We start from the raw sequence: 17118 nt of genomic DNA on the forward strand, positions 1-17118 counted from the left end.
TTGGGACCTGTGGCTATGAGATGGTTTAACGGACTCAAATCGGGGTCTGTAGGCTCGTTTGGGGAACTAACTAGGGCATTTGCTTCGCGGTTCATTACGTGTAGCAGAGTCCCTCGGCCATTGGACTCGTTGCTATCCATGGTCATGAAGGAAGGGGAGACACTGAAAGCATACTCCGACAGATACTGGGAGATGTTTAATGAAATAGACGGCGACTTTGATGAGGTGGCGCTTAATACCTTTAAGGTGGGCCTCCCTACTGATCACGATCTAAGAAAGTCTTTGACGAAAAAGCTCGTCCGCAGCGTACGTCGTCTTATGGATCGTATTGATGAATATAAAAGGGTAGAGGAAGACCAGCAGCAGGGAAAAGGAAAGGAGAAGGTCATCCCGCAGGAGAGAAGGGATTTCAGGTCGGACAGATATCACAACAACAAGCCGAGGAGGGATTACTTTGGACAATCCGGCTCGGCAGCACCTCAGGCTGTAAATACTGTGTTCCGAGAACCAGTGCATCAGTTGTTAGAAAAAGTTCGTAAAGAGCCCTTCTTCAGATGGCCCGGCAAGATGGCAGGGGACCCTGCGAGAAGAAATCAAAATCTTTTCTGTCAGTACCATCAAGATGTGGGTCACACTACTGAGAACTGTCGGACCCTGTGGAATCATCTAGAGCAGCTCGTCGGTGAGGGAAAGTTAAAGCAGCATTTGTGTCAACCTACTGGGCAAGTCAGCCAAGTTGGTTCAAACAACCAGAGGAACAGTTCATCTCGGCCGGCATTGGGAACAATCAATGTTATCTTCGCTGCACCTGGTAGGACCGGCTCAGGTCCCACTAGGGTTATGGTGGTTTCCCATCCGCAGGCCGAGGATGTGGGTAGCAAGCCGAAGAGGTTAAAGAGTACTTTACCTGTCTTGGGTTTTTCCGAGGAGGATAAAGTAGGGACTATTCAGCCCCATGACGATGCTCTTGTGGTTACCCTCAGGATAGGGAATTATGATGTGAGGAGGGTGATGATAGATCAGGGCAGCGGTGCAGATATCATGTACCCTGATCTATTTAAGGGGCTAAGGTTGGAGTTGGAAGATTTAACTCCTTATGACTCACCTCTTATAAGCTTTGAAGGGCGAGCCGTTGTGCCGAAGGGACAGATCCGTTTACCCGTTCAATCCGGCACAGAAACGGTTGAGGTAGATTTCATTGTGGTTGACGCGTACTCTCCATATACAGCCATTCTCGCCAGGCCGTGGCTGCACGCTTTGGGAGCTGTCTCTTCTACCTTACATGTTAAAGTGAAATTCCCTTCGGGGGAGTACGTTGAGGAAATCCTCGGCAGTCAGGTAGTGGCTAGGCAATGCATATCGGCTGCGGTGCTTCGTCAGTCAGAAATTGAGTCATCAACCTTGCCCATCCAGGAGTCATAGCAATTAATAGCTCCGGAGACACCTGGAGCGATGACAGGAGACGAGGCTATTTGTGAGGAGTTAGAGAAGTTTGTAATAACAGATGATCCAGAGAGGTTCTTCCAAGTTGGCATACTTTTGCCACACCAAGAGAAGATGGAGTTGTTGAAATTTCTGAAAGACAATTTAGATGTTTTCGCGTGGGACCCCTATGAGGCTCCAGGCGTAGATCCGAATTTTATTTGTCATCGTTTAAACGTCAATCCTGCCATTGTTCCGAGGAGGCAGCCACCTCGGCGATCTTCCCGAGAGCATTCTGAAGCTGTGAAAGAGGAGGTTCTTAAACTCAAAAGGGCGGGGGCTATCAAAGAAATTTTCTACCCTGAGTGGTTGGCTCATACTGTTGTTGTTAAAAAGAAGAACGGCAGGTGGAGAGTGTGTGTAGATTTTACTGATCTGAACAAGGCCTGTCCTAAAGATTCGTTCCCAATGCCACGGATTGATCAACTGGTAGATGCTACTGTTGGACATCCTCGGATGAGTTTCTTGGACGCCTTCCAAGGTTACCACCAAATTCCCTTGGCGTTAGAGGATCAGGAGAAGACTGCTTTCATTACTTCAACCGGGAACTATCATTATAAGGTCATGCCATTTGGGTTAAAAAATGCTGGGGCTACTTACCAAAGAATGATGACCCGAATGTTTGAACAGCAACTGGGGAAAACCATAGAAGTATATGTGGATGATATGGTGGTGAAGAGTAAGACAGTACCTTCGCACATGACAGATTTGGCCGACACCTTCCAGATTCTAAGGAAGTATAAGTTGCGCCTTAACGCCTCCAAGTGTTCTTTCGGCGTGGGATCTGGAAAGTTCTTGGGATACATGATCACTCATAGGGGCATAGAGGTAAACCCAATGCAGGTTAAGGCTATTCAGAATTTGCAGCCGCCTCGGAACCCAAAAGAGATTCAGAAATTGACTGGAATGATTGCTGCGTTGAATAGATTCATTTCTCGGTCAGCCGACCGGTGCCGTCCTTTCTTTCAGTTGTTGAACAGGTGGAAAGGGTTTCAATGGACCGAGGACTGCGAGTTAGCCTTCCAACAGCTTAAGCAATATCTTTCTCGGCCACCCATTTTATCTCGCCCAGAAGTGGACGAGGTTTTATTCGCTTATCTGGCCGTGGCTATTCACGCGGTGAGCCTAGTCCTTATAAGGAATGAAAATGGAGTACAGAGACCGATCTACTACGTTAGTAAGTCCTTGAATGAGGCCGAGGTGCGCTATCTGCCCTTGGAAAAAGCACTTCTGGCTGTAGTCCACGCCACGCGCAAACTCCCTCATTATTTCCAATCTCATACTGTGGTTGTTTTGACCCAGTTGCCTCTCAAGGCTGTGTTGCGTAGTGCTGATTATTCTGGCAGGGTGACAAAATGGGGAACCATTTTGGGTGCCTTTGATGTCAAATACAAACCTCGCACTTCGGTAAAGGGACAGGTCCTCGCTGATTTGGTGGCAGAGTTTACTGAACCATTGTTGGAAGAAACTTCAAAAGAAGCACACATGGGTGAAAAATCAGTTGGTGTGATCACAGCCATATCGCCCTCGGTTTGGAGAGTTTATGTAGATGGGGCTGCTAATCAAAAAGGGTCTGGTGTTGGACTTGTTCTAACGTCCCCTGAAGGAATTGTCTTTGAAAAATCTTTGAGATTGGCCTTCTCGGCTACTAATAATGAGGCCGAGTATGAAGCGGTCTTAGTAGGCATGCAAATGGTACATAAGATGGGTGGCAAGGAAATCCATTTGTTCTCGGACTCTCAGTTAGTGGTCGGCCAAGTCATGGGTACCATGGAAGCTAGAGATCCCAGAATGCAGGAATATTTGGCCCAGGTCAAGCGTCAGCAGGCTGAATTCGACTCCTTTGCCTTAGCTCATGTCTCTAGGAGTGGAAATACTCATGCAGATTCTTTGGCTACGTTGGCAACATCCTCGGCTCAAGGTCTACCAAGGGTTATTCTCGTTGAGGATCTGGTAGAACCTTCTCTTGTAGCTGCTAATGCACCTCGCATCCATCTAATAAGGCCTGGTCCTAGTTGGATGGACTCGATCATATCTTTTCTCAAAAACGACATTCTTCCCGAAGACAAAGTTGAAGTAGAAAAGGTACGTCGAAAGGCGCCGCGTTTCTGGTTGTCCGAGGACCAAAAGCTATACAAACGATCCTTTTCAGGACCTTATTTGTTGTGTGTACACCCTGAATCAACAGAATCATTACTGGAGGAATTGCATGAGGGAATTTGTGGGAGTCACACTGGGGGAAGGTCCTTAGCCCATAGAGCCCTGACTCAGGGTTATTGGTGGCCCAATATGCAGAGGGAGGCTCAGGACTATGCCAGAAAGTGTGATCAATGTCAGAGGTTCGCCCCTAATATCCACCAACCTGGAGGGGTTCTTAACCCTCTCTCCAGCCCTTGGCCTTTCGCACAATGGGGCCTGGACATTGTAGGGCCATTTTCGAGAGCTGCTGGAAACAAAAGATGGCTGCTCGTAGGGACAGACTACTTCACTAAATGGGTTGAAGCTGAGCCCTTAGCCAATATCCGAGATGTTGATTCCAAGAAATTTATATGGAAAAATATTGTTACTAGATTTGGTATACCGCATACGCTTGTCTCAGACAATGGCGTTCAATTTGACAGCAACGCCTTTAGGCAGTACTGTGGTGACATGGGCATCACAAATAGATACTCTACCCCAGCTTATCCTCGAGGAAATGGGCAGGCCGAGGCCGTTAACAAGGTCATAGTCAACGGGCTCAAGAAGAGGTTGGATGATGCGAAAGGCAAATGGGTAGAAGAGCTCCCTCATGTCCTGTGGACATATCGGACCACACCGCGCAGGTCCACTGGAGAAACACCATTCTCTATGACTTATGGAGCCGAAGCGGTGATACCACTAGAATCTGGTTTTCCTACTTTAAAGACAAGTTCTTTTAGCCCAGAGAATAACCAGGGACTTCTAGAGAAAGATCTTGATTTACTTAAAGAACGGCGTGAGGCAGCTATGGTCCAATTGGCTTATTATCAGCAGAAGCTAAAACGAGGATATGATGCCCACGTGAAGCTAAGGCCACTTGCACCTGGTGATCTTGTATTAAGGAAAGTTGTAGGCACTTCTAAGAACCCAGCATGGGGTAAGCTAGGACCTAACTGGGAAGGCCCCTATCGCATTGTTTCAATAGCAGGCATAGGGTCGTATAGGCTAGCTGATCTAGACGAACGAATTGTACCACGTCCATGGAATGTAAATAATCTTAGAAGGTATTATTATTAATCAAATAAGCTTTTGTCAATTAATATTTCAAAGTTATGGCTAGCTCTCATATTTGAAGTTACTGTTCTAAAGAATCAAACAGAAACTTGGTTAAGTGCAGTCCTCGGACCACAAATCTTGTGGAAATTGATGTCTTATCATTTGTTAAACAGAACCTTAGTTATGCCGGGTCTTCGGACCTCCTACTTTGGGAAAATTAACATTTGAAGTTACTGTTCTAAAGAATCAAACAGAAACTTGGTTAAGTGCAGTCCTCGGACCACAAACCTTGTGGAAATTGATGTCTTATCATTTCTTAAACAGAACCTTAGTTATGCCGGGTCCTCGGACCTCCTACTTTGGGAAAATTAACATTTGAAGTTACTGTTCTAAAGAATCAAACAGAAACTTGGTTAAGTGCAGTCCTCGGACCACAAACCTTGTGGAAATTGATGTCTTATCATTTGTTAAACAGAACCTTAGTTATGCCGGGTCCTCGGACCTCCTACTTTGGGAAAATTAACATTTACAGTTACAATTTTTAAGAATTAAACGAAAGATTGTTTAAGATTTATCTTCGGACTGTGACTTTGATTAAAGTTAATTTCTGATTGTGACTGGATGTTAATACGTTACTGTTTATTAACTCGGATCTTAAGTTTTATATCTTTAAGTGTTGAGCAAAATTTGTGTAAGGAATGGTCCTCGGATCTTGCATCTTACTAGATACTGTGATATACCTTACAAGGGTTTAATCATTATATGAGGTCCTTTCTTCTTTTTAATTGAGGCTTTGTTCAGATGTATTAACTATGTCACCTTTTATTAAATCTTTAATGATGTGTATAAGATTATGTGAAAGTTATGATTGTGCAATCCTTGGAGTTAGATTTTTATGCTCTGAGAAACTTTTGATGTGACTTAATGGGAAACTTTTGTAATAAGTACAAAAAGAATAAAGTAAAAACAGACACAATCCAAGTGAAAAGTAAACGAAATCGTTCTTCATTAATCAATTGAGTATGCATTACATATATAATTCAAAAAATGGAAAAAGAGAAGCCCTAAGCTAAGTCCTAAGCTGTTGGAGGAGGATCTTGCTGAGAGGTACTAGTGCCCTCGGTCTTTCTCAACTCCAGCTCAAAAGGAGTCATAACCTGCTTTCCTTTATCCGCTGTCTTTGTTGGAAGGACATTGGGTTCCACTGTCTGGATCAAGTCCATCTCTGCATCCACTCCTCCTTCCTTCTCTTTGTTGGAACCAAAAGGTTCTGTAGGATCAGGAATTTGCTGTGGGACCACTGGAGGTAAAGCAGGAAAAGTTGTCTCAGGGGTAGGAGCAGCCACAGGAGCCTCTTCAATCTCCTGTATTTCTAGGGGAAGCCAAACGTTCTCGGACTTCCTCAAATCCGAAGATTGGGGAACTCCTGCTGCGTTTAAAGCTTCCCCCCATACTTTTTGACAGTATTCGCGGCATAAAGCCGCGAACTCCTCTGTCAGCTGCTCCTCGGTGGTTGCTACCCCTTCATCGAAACTTGCCTGCTTGGCAGCTTGAAGAGAGAGTTGGAAGGAGCTGGCTTCTTCCTTCATCAGCGCCAGTTGCTTCTTCAGATCCGAGCACTCCTTTTGAGCTTGGGAGAGCTCTTCATTTCTTTCACGAAGGAGCTTGCGCTGTCCTTCTATCTGGGTCTTCATAGTCTTCAAGTTTGACTCGACCCCATTTTTCTCTCTCCTCAGATCTGCTACCTCCGAGGTCAGCTTCTCGTTCTCGGCAAGGGCTGTGCCCAAGGACTTCTCAGTCTCCAGCCTTATTTCGAGCTCAGTTCTGGCTACTTTCCGAGTGTCTTCAATAAACTTTTCAGCTACAAAGACCTCCTGAATAGCCTGTAACAAAGTATGATGGAGTTAGGAATAACAAAAACAAACTTACTTATAAATATTGTTAAAAGGAGAAACACTTACCAGCGCTAAGTCTCTTTTTAGGGAGAGGAATAGTTGTGGCTGGCCCATTTTTTCCAAGGTCTCCATGTCCTTGGGCAGCAGGAGAGGGCGTTCCAGGACCTCGGCCAGGTGGTGGGCATGGCCTTGTTGAACCGCCCTTATACTGGAATGGCAGGAGATGGGAGCGCCGTCCAGCCTTAGATCGGGGGACCAGGTGGTCGGTGCTCGGCGCACTACAGCCTCATCCCTGATTTCCCCGAGTTCAACTGAACGGGCTCTACCCTTGCCCTTGTCCGGCTTCTGCTGCTGGGCCGGTGGGAGTTGTTGGCGTGGTTTCTTGGGGTCTTTATTAATCGTCCCCTCATTATCCCCCTTCCTCTTCTTCTTGGGATCCTCGGCTGGCAGTTTTGGCTCAGCTGGAGGAGGAGGAGGAGGTAAAGCTGGGGGAACTTGGGACGTCCCCGTTCTTTTTTTTTTTTTTTTCTGCAACCTTGGCAGCCCTGTTGGTGAGGAGACCCTCCATCCTTCCCATGTCTTCTTCAAGTTCGTCCTCGGGAAGGGCAACTACAAACCCTGCAATTCCAGAGGCCTCGGTGGCTTCTTCCTCCTCGTCGGAAAGTACCACAAACTGGTTCCCGCGAGGTCTCTCGGTGTCTTCGAGATGGAATTGATCTATCTCGTCGTCAAGTGTGTGTGAAGAAGACACCTGCTCCTCTGGAATGACAGTTGTTTGTGAATGCACAGCAAGGGGGATTGCTGCTATAGGCTGGTTGTACAAAACGGTGTCGGGAGCGTCCGGGAGGTCACGATCGTCCAAAAAGTGGGGCCGAGCTACGTTTATCCTCTTTCGTCTTCGGTCGCCTGCAATTATGGCGTCCTCTATCTCCTGGAAGTCTTTGGAAAGGGGGGTGTACCCTAGAATAAGGTGAGCAGCCCGGAGTTGTAGGTCTTCACTAATGAACACCTCGGAGCGAAGTACCCGGTTTAGATCTGCAATGTTACAGTGACTCAGACGAGGACGCACGTGTTGCTTATCTGCAAAAAAGACATCAAAACAAACAAACTTGATCAGATTTACATAGATGTTTAACAAATTTAAGCAAGTACGAATGTGCATTTCTGTGTGTGCTAGAAGAAGTTGTGTTGTGGGAAGATTAATCCTACGGCGTCGCACCTGGATCCCCCCACTGAACTGGGCAGTGGAGGCCGTCGTGCCAGTTCCCAGACACGATCAAGTAGTCGTCCTTCATGCCTTTGTTTGATTTGGGCAGACAGGAAATTAGCCTAACGGTGCTGGACCGAGATTTAATATAATAACCTACCTTAGAAAGTTTATGGGACTCATATAGGAACACGACATCGTGCCATGTGAGGTTTAAACCCATCTGCTCGTTTAGAGCATCTACACTACCTAGAACTCTAAAAACGTTTGGAAGGCATTGATCGGGACACAACCGATGGTTGCGGAGGTACTCCCTAGTTACAGGTGTCATTGGTAGGGTCATCCCACCCTCTATAAAGGCTATCATAGGAATGATAACCTCTCCCTCTTTCCTAGAACCGGCCACGGCTGTTGCCGGGCAGTATTTTAGCCCTACATCGCTGGGAATATGGTATTTAGCCCTAAAGCCCTCCATCCCAGAGGCGGTATCTACTAGACACTTAAATTTACCCATTAGAAAAGAACGAAAAGTTAAACTCTAAAGGGGAGGGTGTTTACGAAGACAGCCGAGGACAAATATCGAGGAGAAAAGGTTAAGAATAGGAGCAAGAACTTACAAGGTTGAAGGTGTGCAAATCTTCACGTTTTTTTGCAAAGTAAGGTATGATGGCTGATGTCTTGATGGGATTACCCCCTAAAGAATTAAATGAAGGCGCAGGTTCCCGAAGCGTCACGACGTGCGAAAAGGCGGCCTCAAAATTATGTTTGTCCCGCCTAAAATTTCGTGGAGTAATGAGGGCCGTTGGATGTCCATCTCACCGTTGAACGTGAGGGTCAAAGTGTAACTGGCAGTAATAAATACGCGCGTTGTTCAAAATAAAACCGCCAAATGGCATTTTCTGGGACGCGAAACGATTTCCACACGTGCCATTACTCGCAAAGTGAGTAGAGTAGGTTCTCGTCGGATCAAAACCCTATTTTTCTCCTCGGACATTGAAAATTAGAGTTTTGAGGGGCTATTGTGTGGGGCAAAAAGATCCTGGTGGGAACGTGGGCCTTTTGGGCCGTGTTAAGGAAGGCCGACCTGACCCTGGGGTTAGAAATTGTTAGTGCTATGGGTCGGCCCGTACGCCGAGGATCCGAGGATCCAGCCGAGGGTGAACTTACCCTCGGATGAACACCGAAGAACTCGGGATTTCATAGTGAAGATTAGGGGATGACACAGTTAAGGCCAATGGTAAAAAGGGGTGAACCTTAGAACGCCCTAGAAGCACCGGTGTTGAAGAAAAGTCAAAGATAAAGGCTGCTACCTCCACATTAAAGACCCTGCATCTACCACCTTGGCCGCATTTATGGGGAAGTGACACCTGAACAGTGGAAGAGAAACTTCTGGTCACTATTCAAAGGCACTGAGAAAAGAAATATCTAGGCTAAAGGAGGAATTGGGGCGACACGTGTATAAAGTATTAAAAAGAGGAGTATTTAAGGAGGGACCTAGGACAGAAACGGGGGAGAACTTTTTGTAACCTAAAAAGAAAAAAGACAAAGAGAGAGATATAATATAAGAATGTTTCGCTTACGTCCGAGGAAGCCTATTTACAATATTCCTTGTTGTTTCCAAGTACTGGCAGTCTTTGGTTTGTCATTTAAGTCCCACCCATTTCTAACCTAGGTTTCAAGCCCACACTCTACAAATCGTATTGTTTAAGGCTCATTGGGCCTGAGCCCATAACTGTTCTTGGGTCCAGGTGCAATTGTGCACTTACAAGTATAATAACCTACTTTTATATTCAATTTTCAAAACATTATTATCTATTTTATACTTCATTTCATTCAAATATTAAAAAATTTTGATTTTTTTTAATTATTTTTCTTTTTTTCATACACAACAATCATTATCCACTCTTTTCTTTTATCATCAGTATTTATAAAGAAATAATGAAAAAATTAAATACAAAATTAATGGTATCAGTGTAATGTAACAATTAACGATCATATATTTTTTTTACAACTCTGTATAACTATAAACAGATGTGGGTGAATTTTAAGTTTAGTCTGCTAAAATGCGCTGCTCTAATAATGGTGAAAATGAATGGTTTTATAATCCTTTAGTCAAATTGTGTGGTAAGTAACGTCAAAATAAAAGGAATGGGAGGAAAAAAAATGCTTTTGTTAAGATTCTCTCATGGTCCTGGTCCCATAGGATTCTTAAAAAAAAATACAGGTAGTAGAATTTTATTTGAAACAAATTATATTAATTATTTTAAAATGTTAGAAATATGGTGAAAACACATTGTATAACTCTTATAATGAATCGGTGATTTGGCCTAATGACAAAAAATAATTATCACACAGTGGACGATACATATTATATTTATATCATATCTATTAAAAACTCCTATATTGAGCCGTATAGAGCACGCATGGTATGCATGACTCGTATTTAATTAATAAAACCAAAAAAAAAAAGTATGAAAGTTGATTAAAATAATTTAAAAAGATTGATGAGACTTCTTTTGAAATTTTATAATAATTTTGATAATTGATTTTATTAGAACTACAATTATTCTAAATTTTTAAATATTTAAGTTTTGGTCAGAGTAATTATTTGAATTTCTTAAAACTTAGTAAAAAGGGAGTTTTCACTTCACACAACTACAACTTTAGGAGCCATGTTAATCAATTTGGATTTTTTGGGGGGGGGGGGGGGGAATTAATTATTTAAAATATAGATACACTTGACACAAAAAGAGGGTAACTACTTGATGCAACTATAATTTCTAATACCCATATTTTGTTATATCATATATGGTTTTATACAACTTATATTTTAGCTATTTGAAAATGAGGTTATTTAAATCTATAACTTAAAAAAATAATAATAATAAACAGCAGCAGCAACAGTAGCAAAAATAGAGTTTTAAAATTTGTAATTTGAAAAGTACTATTTCAAACTATTGTGTCTGATAGACCAAAAACGTATTGACCCCTTGTGATTGATTAATTTGATTAATTAGCAAAGTTTAATTAATTAATCAATTTATCATGCAAACGCGTGGTAGCACAAACAAATCACTAATAAACTAAAGTGTAGCGGAAAAAAAATTTGACACGGTGATTTGTTTACGAATGGAAAAAACCTTTAAGGCAAAAATCCCACCAGATAATTTTAAGATCATCACTCCCGAGAATCCACTATTATCACAACAAGCGGTTACAAGTAAAAGAATCTAAGTATCTTATACCGACCTACAATTGAACCCTTACCCTAATACCCAATTGGATTTGTTCTATAGTGACAATCTCTCTTTTTGATGTGCGGATCCCAGTACGCGGCTTACTCCTTTGCACGAATCCTAGTACGTGACTAACTCCACAGCAACCCTTTGATTATTGTAGTTGGTTTGCAGCAGCTTCACATAGAAACACCAATAAAATTTTCAATGTTGGTGCAAGAGACTTTGCTAGGTCACGAAATCCAAAGGCGTACAAGAAACGCAGCAAGAATTCTTTCTTCTGTAAGAGGAGGCTAGGGTTTCAAAAAGAAAACCTTATGAAGCTCTCTAAAGTTATGTTTTTCTTTTTTCACCTCCTTTTAAATAGGGGCTTAATGGGCTCTTCTATTCCAAATAGGTTTACACAAATCTTGGGTTTTCCTAGTCCAATAAGAATTATACAAACTCATAAACAAATAGCCTTTTAGAGTAAAAACATTGCTGGTTATAATCTGAATCTCGTAAGCTCGATCAATCGAGACATCTGTCGAGCTTTAATGAATCTCGACAGATCAAGCTTCTGTTGAGGAGGAATCGAGGCTTGCAGTTTGCACTTTTCTTGAGCAGTTCTTGAGTAATCTTCATGTCTTCAATTTAACCACTTGTAATGATCATCTTAAACCTACTTAGATTTACCCAAATACAAGTAAAGTGCGTTTTGTCAAAAGATATGCCAATTACATAAAAATATGTCCCTAACAGTGCTAAAAAAGCAACACCTTTAGGTAGAGTAAGGCATCTCAGCATGACATATGAACCGTGTGTCATTTATGTTTTCACGAGAGTCTCACACCATCCATTTATATATTGTAAAAGAGACATAATAAATTAGTGATAAAATAATAAATTTAATTATTTAGTTTGTCGTATTTGTATTAGTAATACCAAATTACATGGAAATTGTTTACAAAATAATTGAAGATTTTATCAAATCACAATACGTCACTTTATATATATATATATATAAAAAGTAAGATTTATTGATAAAGGGGAGGCCCAGGTCCAAAGAGGACAAAGACAACAATGGGGTAATCGACCCATCAATATCCTTAAAAAAAAAACCCACTAAGGGATGGAAAAGATGGAAAGGGTTCTCCAAGATGGGGACAAAGAAGCTGAATCAGCCAAAAGATAACTAGTCTCTTCAGATAATCTATAATAAAATTTGTAATTTGCAACTGAGAAACAAGGAAGGAGGTTGCAAATGTCAAATAAGATGGGAGAGATTTCTCGTGGAGGATCAAAATTAGAGCAAATAATAGAATCTATAGCCACTTTAGCATCACCCTCCAAAAACCAAACATCACCTCTAGCTCTAGTTTGTTTTCATAATGCATATGGTTATTATGCAATCTGTTTTATATACTGCTTGCAATTTAAATACTAAATATGCTCTTTGCATGTTACAAGATGGTATAACATATCTTTGATCAACTATTACAAGCATTTTTTATTTGAATAGTATGGTTGAGTGTAATGAGATGATATCTCACGGACTCATAAGACTATTCTCTCAAGGGGCCACAAATCTTAGTCCATCTCATAAGTCGTAAGAGAAATTCCAAAGATGTGGCCTACATAAATGCCTGATTGCATGACTAGTCCGGGCGGCAAAACTAGACTAGGCAAAAGTATGTTTTATACTTTTATTTCATTGTGGGGTCGAAAACAAAACTGTTACAATTAGTACTTCTCCTATATGTTATTGTGCGAAGGAAGCAACCTCAAGTAATTTTATTGAAATAGACTACACATCCATCATGGCTTTTCAATGCAACTTTTGATTTCAAATGTTGAAAGAGACTCCAGTACATCCATCATGGCTAATGGCTTAGAAGGTAAGGTCAGCTTGTATGGTTGTAAACAAGGAACCTTTTCCCATTGTCATAAACAATCTTATCTTAAATTGAACTGACTTAGCCAGAAATTTGCCCTTAGTGCTTAATATGATTTTTTATTTATTTATGAAAGCTTAATATGATTATTAATTGAGATGAGTAGGTATTCTTTTTAGTATATACTATTCGGAATATGTATATATAGATATATAAAAGAAGTATTATAAAAATAATTCAAGATAGAATTGAAATACTTTACAACTTAATATATGTATCGCAAATAGTTTATCTATTAAAATCGATTAACTTGAATTAAGGATGGATAAAAAGATTTAATTTTTTTTTATTATTACAACTATTATTATTAAAGTAGTAGATATGTTAAAAAACTCATCTCCATCAAGTGAAAAGACTATTTTTATTTTTATTAAAAAAAAAAAGAGAAACAATCATGGAAGGCAAACAAGGAGTATATATAATCATTCAAATATTTAAACCTTGCACCAATAAATTCATATCTGATATTATATCTAATCAATTTAATTTGATATTGTACAAAAAATAACGAAATATATATTTTTTATTTATATACATCCATCATGATCCATGTGACCCTAAAAAAGAAAACGAAATGTTGTTTGTTTCCATGCCAACACGAAAATTATATAATTTATATTGTGTAGAAAAGTAAAGAATAGAAAATCAAAACTATATATATATATATATATATATATATATATATATATATATATATATATATATATAAATGCATCGTTGACAAATGAGTTGCTCCTTTAAAGCTTGATGTACTCGTTGACAATGGGAGAACTTAGAAGAATACGAAGAATGGGAAAAGGTTAAGGGAAGAGTTGAAACTTGGAAAAGAGAGAGGAAGGCTTGAGTTCCTTGATGTCTTGCATCAAATATCCCGGTCCATAGTTTTTGTCAACCGCATTAATCGTAAGCAAGAGACTTTTTTTTTTTTTAATAATATTATATGCTGATTATAATATATGAATGTATAATTAATCTAAATAATTAACTAATAAATACAGTTGTGGTGGTAGGGTATCAACCAGTATAAAATTTAATCATCTTATTATAAATGAAAACAATACAAAATTTTGAGACTATAGTTTTGTTGTTATGGTAATGCTATTTATAAGTTTATCACTTTTTTTTTTTGTTGATAAATAGGATAATAACATAATACTTCAACTTATAGTGTCCGCTTTATAATAATTACTCATTATAATCCAGACAAAACACCAATTAATGTTTGGTGTATGTAAAATTTAAACCCAAAATCTATTATTAGTATTAAAACTCTATTTTAATGAATATAAGCAACTTTAAATTTTCTTATGATTAAAAAGTGTATATTTTAGAAATATATACCAACTTTAATTGGGATTCGAAGGGTTATAATTTTATTTTGATATACTTTATGTATGTATATATGTACATATATGTAAATATAATTTTAAAATTTTGGTGGCCATGCCGCCAGAGGACTAATGCCTTTTTTTGGGGGTAGATGTCAACTCTGTGTGTGGTGGGTGATATTGTTGGGTGTCCTCAGCTTGGCCTTCTATAACCACAAAAACTAGATTAGATTAGTGTATGTACATTGACAATTTTATAACTCACGTCACGACAACCCAGAAATCTTCGGTATTTTGTTGCTTGTCTTCAAAGCTAAACTATAAATTGTGCCCTCTGTCATAATCAATGTTCCCAATAATGCATCTAAAGTTCTAAACTCGAGAATTAAAGGGATCAAATTTCTCTGTACTTGCCCTTATCAGGAGTGACTACTGACTAGCTAGAGCCCATTCTATTTCTAATAAGGTGGCCGAGCATTCGTGGAATTTATTGTGGTATCATTTTCAATTAAATGTGAGGGGAACATTGTAGAGACATGAGTTTTAAGTCTAGCTGGCCGTGTGTTAGAATATGAATGGAAATTTTTTTTGGAAGGTTTTATCCAGCCAAAAGCCAATGGATTGAGTTGGATAAGAAATTAAATTATAAAATGAAAATAACAGAGAGAAAATTTATAGACTCAAAAAAAATGACAATTATTGATGTGATAAATTATTAAAAATAAATAAAAGTGATATCAATAATGAGCTAGATGAAACTAATTCTTCTAAGAAAAAATAAAAATAAAAAATTATTAAAACTTTGCCAACAACTATTGTGATTTTTTTTTTTTACGTTAAAGCATTTCATGACTTATGACAAGACCCATTACCTAAAATTGACATTGTCTTGTATGTCTTATCTTTATCTGTGCCAAATTAATGAATTTTTATTTATTTTTTAAACAAATTTTAATGAATTGTAATATAGTACTTTATTTCAGACACAAAAAAGTATGAATTTGATATTGTAACGCATACCTAATCAGCTAATTTCGTGCTTAAATAATGGATTCATGGTATCAAGTATCGACAAATCTATACTGTAGTTTGATGGAAAATGACAAAGTGATAAGAGGTTTTTATGAATGTAAGGATTGAGAATTCGATATTCTTTGAGGCAGTAACGACATTATAAGGACCATTCGCACCTTATCCCCTCCTATGCGGTAGAGTTATTGATTTGGCAAAAGTTGGTATGACAAAGTTAAGCGTTATCGCTTTTTATATGCTAAAAGTTGGATTCTTCTAAAGAAAAATGTTACAATTTGAATGGAGCGAAATGCAACAAAATTTTGATTGATTGGAACATGGGAAAGGAAAAGCATCTGTGTTTGTGAAATGATAAATTAATAGGAATTGGGTAATAAAAAAAATTGGGAGGTGGGTGGGGGGAAGAGATGTCACATCTATGTAGAGGTGTCAATTCGGATTAGCGTGTCAGGTTCGTGTCGTGTCGAGGTAGGGGTATTCGACTAAATGGCTCAACCCTAACCCGACTCATTTAATAATCGTGTCATTATCCTTCAACCCTAACTCGATTTGTTAATAAGGCGGGTTGACCCAAAAGCAGTGCATACAGTTTAAGTCTTTAATCCACATTCAAAATAATATAATTCAACAAAATCTAGAAATAAATTCTTTACACTCCAAAAGAAGTGTATCAACTTCAACCCAAATTCAAAATAACATAGTTTAACAAAAATATAATATCCTTGGAACTCGCCAAATGCTAAGTGTCAATATTGAAAGAATTGGAGCAAACAATAGACTAATCCTAACTATGACTACAATTATCATCCATAGAGAGAGAGAGAGAGAGAGAGAGAGAGAGAGAGAGAGAGAACTATGACTACGATTATCATCCATAGAGAGAGAGAGAGAGAGAGAGAGAGAGAGAGAGAGAGAGAGAGAGCAATAATTGGTTTGAGACTTTGAGTTTGAGAATTGCACATGAGACTATAAGATAGTAGAGTGAATAGGGTTTGTAGGGTTTAGAGATCTAGGTTTGTAAAGTTTCAATTTTCAATTATATCCCTCGTAAATTTTTGTAATTACTCACTTTTCTTTTTAAATTTAAAATATATGTTGGATATAAAAGGTATTTGACAAGTCTAAAATAAAATGAATATTTATTTGTTATACGAGTTAAACAAGTTGTGTTAAGTGGGTCATTTCGGGTTGATCCGTTTATGACCCAAACCCATTAAGACACAACCCTAACCCGCAAAAATCCACATCGGGTTCATGTCGTGTTCGCGAGTTGGGCTGAACATAGACACCCCTACATCTATGGTCTAACTAATAAATAGTGAGATATATAATATAAAGCAATTATATGGTTGGAAAATGTTTTTTAATTCTAAGAAATGTATTATAGGAATAAACAAAAGAGGATGAGGTATATTATGTATCGGATGCATGATATATTTTTCCACAAAAGAGTGGGGGAGATGTAAAATCCATATGGAAGGTTTTTTTTTTTTTTTTTCATGGCATTAACTTTTAATAAATACTTAAGAAAACTTTTAATTAATATTTTTTAATGAAAATTTGATAGTAAAAAATGGGAGAATTTAAATTTTAGATATTTTTATTAGAAACACCAAATTGTATTTGTTAAATTACAAGGCTCTTAGCTTTTAATATATAACAAAACTTGCAATTTTTTTTGATAATTAATAAAAATTACACTTTGCATTCTAAAAATTATGAAAATTTACTGCAACAAACCATGTAATATATAACAAAACTTGTCAATTG

The sequence above is a fragment of the Castanea sativa genome, chromosome 12 (genome assembly GCF_040712315.1).
Source record: "Castanea sativa cultivar Marrone di Chiusa Pesio chromosome 12, ASM4071231v1".
Classification (NCBI taxonomy): Eukaryota; Viridiplantae; Streptophyta; class Magnoliopsida; order Fagales; family Fagaceae; genus Castanea; species Castanea sativa.